This window comes from Heterocephalus glaber, unplaced genomic scaffold, assembly GCF_053883595.1.
Source record: "Heterocephalus glaber isolate CG9 unplaced genomic scaffold, H.glaber_assembly_v1.0 deba00001689, whole genome shotgun sequence".
Taxonomy (NCBI): Eukaryota; Metazoa; Chordata; class Mammalia; order Rodentia; family Bathyergidae; genus Heterocephalus; species Heterocephalus glaber.
The window spans coordinates 4,250,723-4,266,625 of NW_028258414.1; the positions used below are offsets into that span (position 1 = coordinate 4,250,723).

Consider the following 15,903-nt stretch of genomic DNA (forward strand, 5'->3'; position numbering starts at 1 on the left):
ACAAGGACTCTCCAACAAACAAAGAGAAATTAGCCTGATAAGGACAAACCACAGAACATAATTTATAAGCCATTCCCCTGTATATAAAGTCTTAATATACTGTACATAATTTAGGATTCATCTTTTTTCATTCATTCCTTCTAATCACACATCTTAATTTCACCAATACTGACACTCAAATCTTTTTTTTTCCTCAAGGTTTTACAGGGATATTCAATAGCAAACGTAACTATGCACTGAATGAGGCTAATAGTTTGTATTGTTTATTTAAGGGTATGCCATTGGTAATTAAACTAAAAGATTAACCTACCAGTTGTGAAACCAACATTTGCAGAATCCAGTCACTTATGTAAAACCTAAATTTGTAGCTGCATGCCCTTAAAAAACAAACTAGATAATCACCACAAATAAAAGGCACTTCAAGGGTAAAAACTATCATTTCCTTCAAAGCTATGCTAGCCAAGATAAAAGTTTTGCAAAATAAAACTGTGTGGAGGATATAATAAATGGGGAGTTATGGCCTCCCAAAGGAGAGAAAAGCAAAAAGAAATTTCAGAAAGGATAACAAATTAGTTTAGCAAAGTCACCATGAGAGAGGGCAGACAAAAATACAGGCAAAGGATGTGGCACCCAGGGAAAGAGGAAGGGGCGAGTAGAAACAGCTGGAATTGTTCAGCTGTGTCAACATTCGGCTGTTTCACAGATTGACTAGCAAAGTGTCATCTGAAACCAATTACATTCCCAAAACCCCATGGACCCAGTTCATAACATTGATTAATCCACATTGTGAAAAAGTCCCCAAGCAAAACTAGAACAGCTGTCAGCCCTTGGAGCTCAAAAAACAGCAACTGCTTAAGGGAGAAAAAAAGAAGAAAAAGAAAAGTCCCTCTTGAAATTTTAAGGAGTTTCGGAAGGTGTGCCTATTGAAATAGAAGACAGATTTAAAATGACTCCACCCCATGTTTGTTGGAGCACAACCGACTATAATTAGAAAAGCAGTATCATGTTAAAATAAACTGAATGTCCATTTCCAAAATCAGCACGCAACTGGCCCAAGTCTGTAATACCGTGTGTCTTTTTGCTCCTTTCTGGGAATGACACCAAGATTTTATTTTTTAAATATGTTTACTTTTTTCCTTTCTTGTTATTTAAAATGCATTCATTTATGCCCTTTGGGCCAATAAAAGTGAGTTCTATTTTGCATCTTCTCTTTAGAAATCTGGTTTTTTATACTATACTTTATAGAGATCAAAGTATCCACAGTGCCCTTGGTTAGCAAGCATCTAACTTTTAGCTGGGTCAAACATCCACTCCTTGGATGTACAAGACCACCTGTACAGGAGTCTGTAGGGTGTTCACAAACTCCTATGTGCCCCTAACAGATCTATAAACCCATGTCTTGTCCCCAAAGCTGCTGGTCCACAGACAGCAAAACTCATGCCAAAAGCCTTGCCTTTGCCTCTGAAGCTCTGGCCACTGTAAATCCAGCCACCAGGCATGGCAGAGGACACCCTAATGTAATATTTATGATCATGGAAGGAAGTTTTCCTAAGAAGTCTCTGTTTCTGTAGATCCTGGCTGGAAATCACCACTGTGACGCTGCAGAAGTCCTAAGATTCCCTGGTTGGCTGGACAGATTTTACCAAAGAAATGAAATATTTTGTGTGTGTATTCATTTGCCCATTCATTCAGCAAACAGTTATTGAATGACTACTTTATATTAAGAACCAGATTGCACCCAAGAAAAGCAATGCATGCATAAGCTCCAAAACAGTTTCATACCTTGAATTATGTGGATAAGTAAACTAAAACTCAGAAAGGTCTACTGACCTGCCCAGGGTCTTATAACTAATAGGTCCTACAGTTTGTACCCAAACTCAGAGCTATCTTATACCTAATTCTGTGCTCTTTCAAAAAAATGCATTGTTACATTATGCTTGCCATGGGGTTTCATAAGCTAGCTGGAGAACCCAAAAGTATGCAAAATACAGTTTCTACTGGAAATGTATTCTGAATTACCAAAAATTGGGTAAAATTGGTCTTTAAGATCATAAGTGGTTTATATAACCAGATTCCATTCTTCTTTTGCTCCCTCCTCTGTAAATATCCCATAAGTAAACTAATAGTCTCTCCTAATGAGATGCCACTCTGTAACTTCAAATTTTATGAACTGAAGAATATCTTTGACATATTGATTCTTTTTTCTTCCACCTACTTATATATACATATGTCTAGGGGTATGAACCAGTATTACCAGTACAAGATTATTTCTCTGTTTAACTCAAAGCATTCAGAGAAATACAAGAATACAAACCTTGATTTATCTTTGCATTTAACAAAGAAACAAAATACAACCCACAAGTCACTGTGCTATGCAAAGGAATGGAGGTTTATTCTTTGGATTTCAGAAATGGAAGATCAAAGTTAATGATAACATGTTCTTTCAAATGTAAAGACAAAGTTCTCCAAGTATGAAGAACATCTTTAGTGATTTAGAGTAGGTAACAGCTGTACTAGTTTTGAAAAGTATGAGCGTGTGTGAGTGTGAGTGTGTGTGCCTGCATGTGTGTGTGTGTGATGTTAACTGAAAATGTGCATAGGGCAGAACACTAGAACAGTAATCAGAAAAATCTACTTAAGTCTCTAGACAGATTCTCTAATGCTTTCTTCTATTTTTTCACCCTAGAGGATATTTATAATTATTGTTTTTTAAATGCTCATGATATCACAGATAAAGAACACCAATTGCTCCCAACAGAACTCTAACTACAGTATGTGTTTAGAAGAGCAAATTACTGTTTATACATGGACAGGATTGTAAATGAGGGGAAGAACATAAGAAATTATACGTTACTGAAAGATAGCCAAGACATTTCCAGTTCTTCCTTCTCATGAAAATATACCGTTACCTGTATCTTGCTCCCTTCTCTCATAGCCCTTGGGGGACACTGGCATTGATAAGCTCAGAAGAAGCACAATACTGTCTATATTTTTGTCATGATTTTAGAACACAGGATAATACCCAGAGTAATAGAGGCAAAAGTGCTCATATTTCCATATTCCAAGCTACTCCAAAAGTCATGGGAGAGCAAAGGTTAAGTGCTAAATGGAGACATCATGTGTCCCAAGAACTGTGCATGTCTATAATTTTCAAATAAATCTATCCTAAAAGGTCTACATTCCACCAAAAAAATCAAACCCTAAAAGAACCCAAATGAAGGTCTGTGTAAGTTAGATTATTTTCTCTCCACGTTCTAACAAAAAGTTACTGAAAGGTACATTTAAGAATATCTAAACAATTCTTACTCTACAAAGTCTAACACTACTCCCAGAAAAATATTTTTGTGCACTAATGGGGATACGTATATCTAAATCATATTACCCTAACCCTGAAGACTGAAGGAATACATCACTGCCTGTTATATTGTTTTGAGAATTCACCGAGTAAACTCCATTTACAAGAAACACTCAGCAGGGGACACGGTCTATACCAAAAGCATCGGAACGATGTTGAATGTTCAAAGCCGATCTTCCCGTTCTATGGAGTCCCAGAAAATGTAAATTTCAGGGATTTAAGCCTGGGAAGACCCAAGGTAGTTCTGTAGCAAAGGAAGACTTTGTGATGGGATAGTTCCTATCCTTTCTTAATTCACTGCAGGAAATAAGTTGAGAAAGAGCGAGCAATGCATGTCCACTCTGAAGTCTAAATGGCCAAGGGCCTGCCAAGCCTCTTCTCTCAACTTTGTGCTACAAATAGCTCCTCAAGCAGTTTCTTGAGGTTCACATGCTAAAAGACTTTGTGTGGTTGTGAAGCAAGGCTGAGGCAGAGAGAAGGGTGCACAAGCTCCCTTACTGCCCCTGTTTGACATAGAACCCTCAATGGCCATGTCGGGCGCTAACAGCACACATCTCAAAAGCGTGGTCTTTCAGACAGGTGTGCCACTGGCGGTCACCAGGGCCACCTCCTTGCACTGCCACTGCTTAGCGGCATGAGCTGCCTCAGTCCGGTGCCAGTGCTTTCACTGCAAGGGGGTGACTTATTTGCCTCAACCCAGGACTTTGACCTAGAGCAGTGGCAGTGAGCCTATGGCACAGGTGCTACAGTGGGCTGTTTGTGTCACTGAAAACGCCAAAAGGCTCATCATCAATAGCCTGGAGGATAAAGGAAAAAGCACTCGTGCAGAGTTGAGAAAACCACAGAACTGAAATTCTCATCTCAGTTTACTGAGTCTCCCACTTAAGGAGGAAGGCGTGTATGGCATTCTCAAGAGAATTCCTACGTCAACGTAGTTACGTAATCACATAATTCCGCTTCACTCATCTTCAGACTTGGGATAAGCAATGCCACAGCAGACCTACATTGAGCAGGTGGGGTTTTCTGGAGTTATTCGACTTCCTCACCCTAGTTTCCCATCACAAAGGCCAAGCATTGCCAAATTCATTGCCAAATTCCCCAAAGACACTGCTTGGTATCACATTCCATTGTATTCTTTTGTTTTCCAAAATATCAAGCAGTCCATCTCAAGAACCAATGAAATAGTATGATAAGATCTTGTTTGCTAGTTTCTTACCACCGAAGCTTTCTCTTCCCACTCAAAACTGAGCTTAACCATAAAACGTGGAGTGGCACGAGATTCCAATGGTTGCTACTCAGGAACAATACCAACCACAGAATGGAGCCTCCACACAAATCCACATGGGAGTTTTGGTTCTTATCGTGGAAGAACAAAAACCTCCACCAAGACCCCCAGGACCAAGACACTTTAATCTTACTTCTACTTGAGAACTCAGGAGGATAAGCTTGTGACTTTAAATGCAGTCTTAGCTGCAGTGATGGATATACTTCTGCTATTCTGCAAGCCTAAAGAATAAGACCAAAGGATGATAGGAGATGCATCCATTAGAGAAGCCAATGGGAAATTAAAACCATTCACATACCACCCATAGCAAACTCAAACATGTAGTGAGGACCTATTCTGTCCCAAATCCTACCCTGCAGTAGCCACAGATCCACTGAGTGATGTGAAATAGAAACAGATGTGCAATATGCGCAATCACTCTGTTAGCTCAGAAAGAAACTACTGCTTCTTGACTAAACTACAGACACACATCTGCAAACAGGCTTAAAGAGACTGTTGGCTAGAAGCTCTGTTATTTGCCCTGAAATCGATCCTGATGCTGAAGTAAGACTGTATCTGCCAAACCCACATAATTTATCAAAATGACCTTCTTTCCCATGGGAATGGGTAAAAATTCTCATTATTTTACGGAACTATACCAGAGGAAAGTGTCATGAAAGAGTTAAGACTCCTGGAAACGTCTCTCCACGTTCTAGTTCCATTCCTCTGTGACTCAGGTAAGGTCAAGGTCGGAATTCCTAAGCTGTGAGTTACAACAAGTGCATAGGACAGTAAAAGATATTTCAACATTTCCAATGTAACACAGCACCACCTGTCAGATGCAGCATAGACTACTAAGTTCTTTGAAACTAAGTACTAATTTAGGTAACTAAGAGGTAGATATTTCTCTTGGTCTAAGGGGATTACAAAAAAGTAACTTAGACACAAAGGCTTCATGAAATGAGAAAGTTTGGGAATCATAGGAATTTGGAGAGAAAAGTCTCTCTCCATCAAATCTCAATGTCCTACATCAATAAATAGTGTCCCAATTCTCCAAGGTCTTCTTGGAGGGAGCTCCTGGAGGAGACTTACTAGATTTTGCCACTGTAGCACCTGTCAGTCCAGGTTTGGAACAGGAGATGGTTGTGTGGAATTATAGTGACATGTCTTGGGATGTTCTTCAATCATGCATGTGCATATCAGAGCACAGGGGCTGGTGTGTACTGTATGTTGATGGTTGGTATTAACATCTCCATTTAGATTTGGACAGTGGCATAATAGGTCTAAACTTATTAGTTTCTCATTTTTACCCCAAGAGCAAATTTTTGCAAAAAGCCATAGAGCTCAACAAAATTTAGTTTGTCTAAGTTGTAATATGCAAAGGACGACAAACTGGGATCTTATCTTGGCTCTCAGGGCTCCCAGGTGCATTTGCACATGGCATAAGCAGACCAGTACATGAGAGGCACATTCTCAAGTTGCCTAGTTTGCAACCTGCATGGCTTTATTCAGAGACCATCCCAGCAACCCAGAGCCCCACCTGATAAACAGAACACAGCCACGAGGTCTCCAGCCAGCAGTCATTACTGAGAGGTTGTTGGTCTTGTGCACCCAGGAAGGTAGAAATGGGGGCCCAGGCAGCAACAAGACAACAGGGTCAGACTTCAGCTACAATGGGAGGTCTTGCTCAGGTAAGGTGGGATAGAGGACAGGCACTTCTCATATTCTTACCTTTTGTGGTCCTCACACCCTGGCCTTGGTCATCTTTGGCGTGCCAGCTGCTCATGCATAGGCTGGTTGAGAAAGTGGATGTAGAATCAGCCCCCAGATAAGAAATGGGCCATCTCCTAGGATGGCATGCCTCAGCCTTCTGTTCTATTACCCCTTGCTAGGGAGTCCCTGGTGTGTGTGTGAGTGTGTGTGTGTGTATACAAATGCATCAGCTTCATCAGTTAACCAAGGGCTCTGATCCCACAGGGCTATGGTTCCTATTGGTAGTATGCCTTTGGCCAGCGTCTGTTTGAGTAGAGAAGGGTGAGTTTAGGTCTGGGCACAATCCTAGCCCAACTCCTGTCTCCACTGAGCAGAATGTCCTATGAAACAGACAGAGCAGATATAATTATTTCAGTTCTTGAGATGAGAAAACTCAGGTCCGGCTGAGTGTAATGAGGTTAATGGGTTTTCCGAGTCCCGAAGCTATGAGAGCAGTTGTGAGCCTCGGCCTGGGTCTCCCATGTTTCTGCCCTCCTCTCACCAAACCTCAGCTGCTTAGAGTTGGAGTAGGAATCAGTGCTATACATGCAAGAACTGTCTCATGTCACACAGACCCTAGGTGGTCTGGGAGAATCACCCCACTCCCTCAGCTGCCAGGTACCCCTAAAACCGCCAAAGAAGGGAAGTCACTGTGTCGCCATGTTCCCTATGCAATGGAAGGCTGTGCCCAGTCTTGTCATCACCCAGAAAGCCCAGTCCCTGCGCCTCTAGCCTTCCTATTGCCCTTGGCCTCTCTCCTCTTTGCAGCAGGAAAGTCAGGAAAACCATGAAAGGTCCGGCGGTGATGCAGACCAGGGATTCTCCCGCAGGAGCATGCCTCAGAACTCCTAGAAGATCTGGTCCCCAGGGCTGCTAAGGGGAGGGCCAACCAATGTGCGTTTCTCACATGTTCCCAGGTGACACAGCGGCTGCTGACGCAGGGCCCTTGCGTGGAGACCACAGCCTCGCTTACTGTCCACTTGTAGCAGGTGTACCTACTGGGCAAACCTTGGGGAGGGCATCCTCCATCATCCCAAGGACAATATTTAAGCAACTTCTAATCAGCCCTGACTTAGACCTGGTGACATGAGTGAGATAAAAGTCCCTGCCTTCTAGGAACACAGAAGCTGAAGATAGATACAATGCATACGGACATGCATAGGAAGATAAGACTGCCACATTCCGATTATAATAAATCCCACATAATAAAACAAAAGGCTTACAATCAAGACTGACAGGTTCCCTGGGAGGTCCCTGAAGTTTTCACTTTTTAATTTTCAGTGATAACATCACCTTGCCACGGATCACTGTGCAGATGTTACAACTATATTTAGACATAGTTCTAAAGTCGGATGGGGCTGCTCCAACCTAGTGGCGTGTGAGCCCTGCCATCCAGTGGCTCTGATGGGCAGGTGTGGCTGTGGGTGACTTGTGGTATCAAAGACCCACAAAATGTTCAGCTAAGCAGAGGCATCGTCAGGATAATGATCATTTTTCACTTTACCCCCTCCCTTCCTCGTTCAAAGCAAAAAACCCTTAATTGCTTCTTGAACTGCACACAAGTGGGCCATTGACTGGGACTGTAATTCAGCACACAGAAGCCAGTAAAACACTAACACAGATTTTGTTGAGGCGACGTCTTAAATGGAGAACACAATGGAGCATGATCAGAGGGCACAGGACATGGTGCAGTGGATGGAGAGCTGCTGAGAACAAAGGTAGGCACCATTCCAGGAGCTGAAAAATCATCCTTAAATGATTTAAGGGTGTTTATCAGGGCAGAGGGCACAGGGCAGAGGGCAGTGAGAGGGAAAGGAAGTGGAAGGAGAAAGGTCAGACCTCATTTTAGACCATACCATATCACAAATGCCTGAGCAGAAAGAAGTCATCAGCCAGGTATGGTGCCACACACCTGCATTCCCATCACTTGGGAGGCTGAGGCAGGAGGGCTGCAGTGAGTTTGGGGCCGGCCTGGGCTACATAGTGAGTTTAAGGTCAGCCAGGGCTACATAGCAATACCCTGTCTCAAAAAAATTAAGGAGACTCAAGGATTCTGGATCAGTCTTATGCCATTTATCATCTTGCTACATCTGTGTAATAAAGATACATGCAAATAAACTATGACCCCTTGCGAATCCTGAACTATGCTCCTCCATCTACACTATGCACTGAGCAGAGGTTATGAGCAGAAACTGCTTGGCCCACACACCACACACACACCGCCACTCCCCCACACCACAGCCACCTCTGTGGAAGCAGCCCTGGCCACAGGAACTAGAACACCCATGTGCACAACTGAGCTGCCTCCTGCCAAAGATGGGCCTTTTGTAACTATTTCTCCCACACTCACCTAAGAAAGACGCAGGCCATCCAAGGACAAGAAAGTCTCCCTTTGAGCACTGGGCCTTTTTACTTTCCTGGGGTGTTAGATCTCGGAAATACAAAGCCTCTTCTCTCAAGCCTCCCGTCCCACTGCATCTAGAAGAATCTCTTCTGCCCTTAGATGTCTGCACCTCCCACGCAGGCAGCTCTTCCGCTCTGGGCCCTCACACAGGCCTGCCCTCTTCTCTGCTTGTTCTACATCCCCCGCAATGTGAAGGGTGGAGTGTGCACCCCTACCTCCGCCTTCTGTCTCCATGGAGTGGCTGTGTCATGTCCTGCAGAACACTGAGCAGCACCCTCTTTGGCAAATGAGGGCTCATGATGAGGGCAAGCACTCTCACTCTGGGGAAACCCCGATGCCATTTTCTAGTTTAGCCACAGCCAGGTAATAAGAAAAAGGCACTGATCCTAAGTTGCATCTGCGAAGCACTTACTGAGTCCACACCCCAGATACTTTCATGCAGCCCCAGTAATGACCCTGCCTCGCAGATGCTATCATGATTCTTGCTTTACAGAGAAGAACAGTGACCCACAGAGAACAATAAGACTGCAGAAGTCAAGGTGATGGCGGTGAAGTCAGGCTTTGAATTCACAGCTCTCTGACTTCAGCATCCAAACTCTCATACTCAGACTTGGGCCACAAACTGCACACACTCAGGACACATCTTACCCAGGGACAAGAAGAGGATGCAGTTTTGTATCCATCTATCTCACGGATATCTCAGGGGTTTACATGTCTGCCACATGTTTGGCAATGAGCAAACTGTTCTTCATAGGCGATTTGTAAACTTTAACAACACTACACTTTATCCTCATTTAACTAACAAGAAAGCTTGGAGTCCATAAGACTGAATAATTCACTAGGTTTCCACCATAGCAGGTACAGGTGGCTAAACGAGAAAGTCCATGGACTTCCCTCACGGTGTCTTTCTGGTTCCATTTGCCCAGTATCCCACTATCAACAAATTACAGGCTTATTATCATCCTTTTCCTAATTAGTTAAAAAAAACTACTTCTAATCCAGGCCTCTTACAGGACCATATGCTTAAAGATCTTGTCTACTCTAAGCATCAGAAATGATGCCACCGATTCATTTAACCACTGTCATAAAATTCTCATATAAAAGGTAATCACTGTAAAAAAAAAATGCAATAAAGGGCCGGGGATTTAGCTCAGTGGTTCTGCCACCTGTCTCGCAAGCACAAGGACCCGAGTTCAATCCCTGGTACCAAAACAAAACAAACAAACAAACAAAAAACAATTAAAAAATGCAACAAAATGGAAATGTATAATGCTGATATTATTAATAGATCAATTAGGGAGATTTAAGTGACTTACTTCATGGCTAGATCTTAGCAGCAGTTCTGCATTGTTCATCTAGTTCATAAAATCTTTTCTACGACAAAAGGCTGACTTTATTTCCCAGGGGGCAGCATACACTCTCTCCTTTGTGAGCAGTCACAATCCCATGTGTATAGCTAGGTTGCATACGAGGCTCTCAAAGGTCTCTCAATAGTGGTTACACAACTGGTTCATCTCCCGCTGACTGACCTAACTGGTTTCAGAATTATGTAAAGAAAATTCTGAGTTCCAATGTTATTGCTGAATTCCTTGGAAACTCCTGAGCAAAGGGTGGGAAGGGGGAGCTGAGGTGGACTTGGGGTTCTGCAAGCATTTATTTATTAAGAACATATGACGTGCCCTGCTCTGTCTCAGGCACTGGATAGCCAGTGGAATAACCCTCATCCTCTCCCTCAAAGCACTGGCAGGGGTGCGGGGGAAGGGGAGCTCTCAGACCAAGCATCAGCCTCCAGAGCTCCGCTCCTGCTGGCCTGAGCACTTCAGGGTGACGGTGGTGAAAAGCTTGTGTTTGGAATTAGATCTGGTTAGAAAGTGGATCTGTTGCAACCACGAGCAAGTTGTTTAAACTCTTGAGCAGTTTCTGTATGTGTGGGCAGAGATAATAATATTTACAGTAGGTGAGGAGCCGAGAGCAAATCATGTATTTGGAGGGCACAGCAGCCAGGATGGAGTATTAGAGTCCAGCATCCAGCACACAGCTGACCACACGGGAGCTGATGGGCTGGGGCCGCTTCTCAGGCAGCTCGGGATGAAGCCATGAGTTCTTCAGAACTTCTTTCTGCCATTCAGGGCTTTACACTCTCTTCCCTTCATTGTAACTGTCACTTCTGTACTCCCAAGCCCATTGCAAGCTTTACTGGTAACCTGTACTCAATTTGTAGCCTACTCTAAACCTCCATTCCCATTTCTCTCTGCAACCCATATCTGATCATGAGAGCACTTGAATTTACCCTCACCTTTGGGTCTGTCCCTTGCCTTTGAAAGTCCCTAATTTCTTGTCTGTTCCCTGTACCAGACTGTGTGCACCACCAAGGCAAGACTTTGTCTCAGAGCACCTTCCAAGTTCATCGATGGACAGGAGCAGGTGTTCAATAGCCATTCGTTTAGAAGATGAATGGAGGATGCAAACAGATACCATGTCTAAACCTGTGTAAATCTGCCTGTGGGAGAAGGCCTGGCTCAAACACAGCATCAAATTCTGCCACTCTGACTTGTGCCCAGTGTCATAAAATCTCTGGATAAGCAGCAGGGATGGCTGCAGTGCCACTCTGAGGCCTTTCTCCCACAGCCTCAGCTGCTCATCCCACACATGGTGGGGACAGAGACTGTCAGGTGGCCTGGCTGCCTCTTTCTCAGGAAGACTGCCGTTGGTAGATACCGGTATGGATGTGGACCCGATTCAGATGTCTACACCAGCGACTGGCAAAAACTAAATGTGGAAAGCATTCAGGTCAGTCCAAGCATTAGTAACATTATCTGCTTGCTCTCCTGGGAGCTGTTTCAGGTTTTGCTTCCATCCCTTATCTCAACATAAACAGAGGGGGATGGGACCACAGCACCTAGAATTACAACCATTTTGTCAACTTGTCATTTGGCTCACTGTCTGGCCAGTGGCTCTCCCTCTGGGTCTGCAGACGTTCTGCACAGGAAGAAAGCAAGAAAGTGAACAGTCACAGGGCTGACAAATTCTCCAATCTTCAAAGTCTCTTGTTCTGTCCCACCGTCCATACATATTTCTGGTAAGCACCATGGAGAGTCTCATATCTGTTACCTCCAGCTTGGCTGGGAATCAAAGCAGTGACCCCCCATGAGACGTGTTCTAAAGGCCCGCAAGCGCGGGGCCATTTCATCCTGACCCCTTGGAGGGCCGTCCTGGCGACAGGAGGACACCTGAAAGGCTCCCTTCGTCTGTTCCTCAGTGCCTTAAATATAAGAGTACACATCACCTTTCAGGATTTATATTTGGAAGAGGGAAATGAACTAGATACAGCCTATAAAAAGGCAAAAGGATGAGTCATTTTTAAAACTGTTTACAAGCTTGGAACCAAATAATATACATTTTTTTCAAACTTGCCTATAACTAGTCTTATTTGAGTCATTGTTTCTCCATGCACGTTGTACCTTTCCTTGACTATCTTTCACTTTTTAAAGAAAACTATAATAGGTGTTGAAAAATCTACTTCATGATTATAGTAACCAGGATTCACAATCATTAATTAGACAGAATTAGCCCTGGGGATAATAACAGGAATTCTAGAAAACTAGGAGACAGTAGACCCAGATTTAGGGTTTCAGCTTTACCACTTGCTAATCACTGCCAAGATGGGGGTGATGTTCAATCACTTTCCAGGTTTCCTGCAACCACCATGAGTAGCATACTTGGGCCAAGCACTGCCAATCCTTGCAATAGCTCACATCTTTCCGGGTCCTCATCGAGGCTGAGGGGCAAACATCAAGGGGGCTGCTCCTTCAGGGAGACTGACATCCACGTATTTTTAAAATGTTCAGTCATATTTAGAAGTAAATCTCCATCAGTTATTTCTGCAGGGTTCCTCTGACAAGGACTTTCTAGGATTCTAGGAGAAGAAGTAAAATACATGTAACCTATTTTCCCAGTTTAAAGCTCAAACTTTAAAGAATCAGAAAGCGCTGGCATGAGCAGCAGTTTTAGAAGGCATCTCACTTCGGCCCACCCCATCCTGGGATGAGGAAGAGGAGATGGAGAGATGCCAAGATGAACCCCTAGATGGCACAGAGGATTACAGAACCAGGCAGAGAAACGGGGCTCCCAGTTGCTCCTTGCTGGACAAAGCCTTCCATCTCGACTTTCCACACAAGCCAGCCTCTGAGGCCACAAAGTGACTCTTTCAGAAAGAGTGGGACTGTTGTGAAATCTGTGCATGGGAGAGGAGGACTGCATCTCCTGTTTGCTGCAGGATTTCTCTCTAACCCTCCAGGCAGGCAGGAGGCATGCTCCTCCCGAGGCCGGATCAACTGCTTTCTCCCCACCCCGAGAGCATCTGAGTAGCCAGGCAGAATCCAAAAGAGGCCGATTGAGATCATGAACTATGAAGTTTCCAGCTCTAGTAGGTGTCCGGAAAAAGAAGAGATTGATCCTTTAGGTCCTGTGGTTACCAGGTGGTACCTTCCATGCCCAAAGTGCTTCCGGAAATGGGGTTATTCATTTTTCAGTCCCTCCAAATCTGAGGTGGGAAATCTGTGTCCCAAAACCTCACATATTTCACAAAATCCTTTGGTTCAGGAAAAGTCCAATTTAAACAGACCCAAATAACCCCACATATACTGCTGCTGACAGCGCATCTGTGGCAGTGTTTGCTCATCTGGGAGAGGGTCCCAGAGTTCTCTAGCACTGAAGAGGGACATGGTGGGGGGGGCTCCCTCGGCCCATACTCCTACCACCTCTCCAAGTTCCTTCTCTCTCACCGGAATTGTCCTTCCCTGGGACAATAAAGCAGGATTGGCCTCATTCTGTGAGACAAACAGAAGATAGGAATTCATAGACCCCTCCTGCTGATCAAGTCTAAGGACACAAAGGAAAATGGAGGGAAAATACAAGAGTCATTTCTGATGGCTTCCAGCAAAGTCTCAGGTTTGCATGCATGGAACCCCTGGGGAACTGCTTCTGTCCTTACCTATTGTCCTGACCAGTGTTTAAAGCCCAGGACTCAGCTGGTGGAGGCGGGCAGAGGCTCCTGATGGCAGAGATCATTTGCTCTCTGCCAACCAGAGGGAAGCGCCTGTAGGGCTGATGGGGTGTTCTCACCGTCACCTGGTTCTCTGTACCACTTCCTGCCCAGCCTCTCAAGGAAGCCACACAAATCACTTTCTCTACTTCAGAATGCTCTGGGTTCATTGAAAAAGCACAAGATTCTTCCAGATTCCATTAGCCATGTTTACGAGAAACTGGTCAGCTTGACAGGCACTCAAATGTGAATAAAAGAAAAACACATGCGTGCACAAAACACCTTGCTTCTGATGGTCAGAGTTAAAGAGAGCAAGCAAATTTCATCGTCCCTCTGGGAGAAGCAAACTACTAGTTTGCTAAAGTCTCTGGCTTAAGTTCAGGGACCATCACAGGAGGTGGATCATTTATCTGACCTTCTGCAGAGGGGTCTAAATATAGGGAAATATTCAACACTTTCCTTTGGGACTTGCTGATCTCCTTAGAAGCTGAGGAACATCTCTCTCTCTCTCTCTCTCTCTCTTTCTGTGTGTGTGTGTGTGTGCGCGCGCGCGTGTGTGTGTCTCTCTCTCTCTCTCATTTTCTACATTTCCACCATGCTTTTGCCAGTTTGAGCTGTCTTGGCAGAACCTCTGAGTGTGCTCCGGAACAGATGCCTGGAGGAGAGGATGCTATGATTCTGAGACAGAGCAACGCACAGAGCTGGGGAAGCAGCTGCTCCGCTCCAGTCACTGTGTAGACAACTTTGCCCAAAGTGTTTAGGAAACAGATCATTCTGGAACCTATACTACCTATTCAAAATGCAGGCCCTTTCAGTTCCACCCATCCCTTTCTCTCCCTTCCTGTGCTGTTTGTTTGCTGCTGTGAGTTTTAGCAATCTGTTTTCCTTGTGTGTGCATGTGTGCATGTGCGTGCACGCGTGTGTGTGTGTGGCATTTGTGTGTTTCCCTCTCCAGCTTAGCTGAATTATCCCCAAATGAGTCTTAATCCTCAACTGTAATCCCTGTGATTGCATGGACACTATAAGGGGGCGCCCATTCTCCTCCTCACTACACCCCATTACTAAGCTCAGTCAAAGATGCTCTAGGGAGCTGTTCATTTAAAAGAGGAAGATCAATGGCAGGGTCATGGGGCTCATAAATGGATACAGGCTGCCCAGGGCAGGAGGAGAGCTCAAAGTCCCAAGCCCTCCCCTCTCTCCTTTGAGCCCAGCATAAGCAGATATTGGTCCCAAGACACCATCATTCTTTCCAGGATGGTTCTTCACCTCCCCCATGGTCCACTTCGATGGGTACTGTCACCAGCAGAGTCCTGGTCTGGGAATCAGAAAGCCAGGTCCCTGTCCCCAGCTAGTGGTTTCACAGTAAGTCACTGCCCTCACTTATCCTCAATTTCGACTATCATAAAAAACGGACTAGACAGATGCGGCTGGCTGGTGAATCAAGACGAAATTCTGAATTTCACCATGAATACAATCATCAAAGGGCTCAGTTGAGGAATATTCCTGGGCCCACCTTGAAGATTCTGGTCCAGTAGTGAGACTGTAGAGCCTGAGAATGCACATTTCTAACACAGCAAAACTGATGCTGAAGGTCTGAGGCCTTCACTTTGAGAACCACTGGTCCAAGGTCTCTCGCACCCCTGCTATATCTCCAGGGTGGCACCTGACCAGTCAGAACTAAAAGCCACAGGGCTTTCCGTACTCACACATGCCCCTCTCTTCTGCTCACTTATTAGCAAAGATAAGTAGTAAAGACATGAGTGAGTGGAGCTACTGGCTTAACTTCCAGCTGCCAACAATAGCTCTACCACTGAGGCATTTGAAACTACAAGACAAACAACCGAACATAGCAAAGTGGGAAGAAGTTTCATAAGCTCTACTTATCTAGGCTGGTATCCTGAGCCCAGTTTTCCAACTGCACAAGTCACATGGAACAGTGCAATGTGAATTTGGTAGTCACAGGCACTACTGAAAGAGCATACAAAATAACTCCAATGCAGTTGTGTAATTCTTTTCAAACTACAAAACCGGAAACTTTCCTGCCATTCAGCAGTCGGACTATCATCCAACAAATATTTGCAAAT

At 44.5% G+C, this 15,903-nt stretch overlaps 1 protein-coding gene and 1 long non-coding RNA gene across 2 annotated transcripts in view; both read right to left on the reverse strand.

Moving 5' to 3' along the window:
• The window catches only part of Rora (RAR related orphan receptor A), a 674,381-nt gene that overhangs the window by 523,563 nt on the left and 134,915 nt on the right, over nucleotides 1–15,903 (reverse strand). The gene's annotated exons all lie outside the window — the stretch shown is intronic.
• The window catches only part of LOC110344142 (uncharacterized), a 202,707-nt gene that overhangs the window by 169,356 nt on the left and 17,448 nt on the right, over nucleotides 1–15,903 (reverse strand). The window contains exon 1 of the long non-coding RNA XR_002386470.2: nucleotides 1–15,903. This exon is cut by the window's left edge and continues 39,697 nt beyond it; it is cut by the window's right edge and continues 17,448 nt beyond it. This is a non-coding gene — a long non-coding RNA (uncharacterized LOC110344142).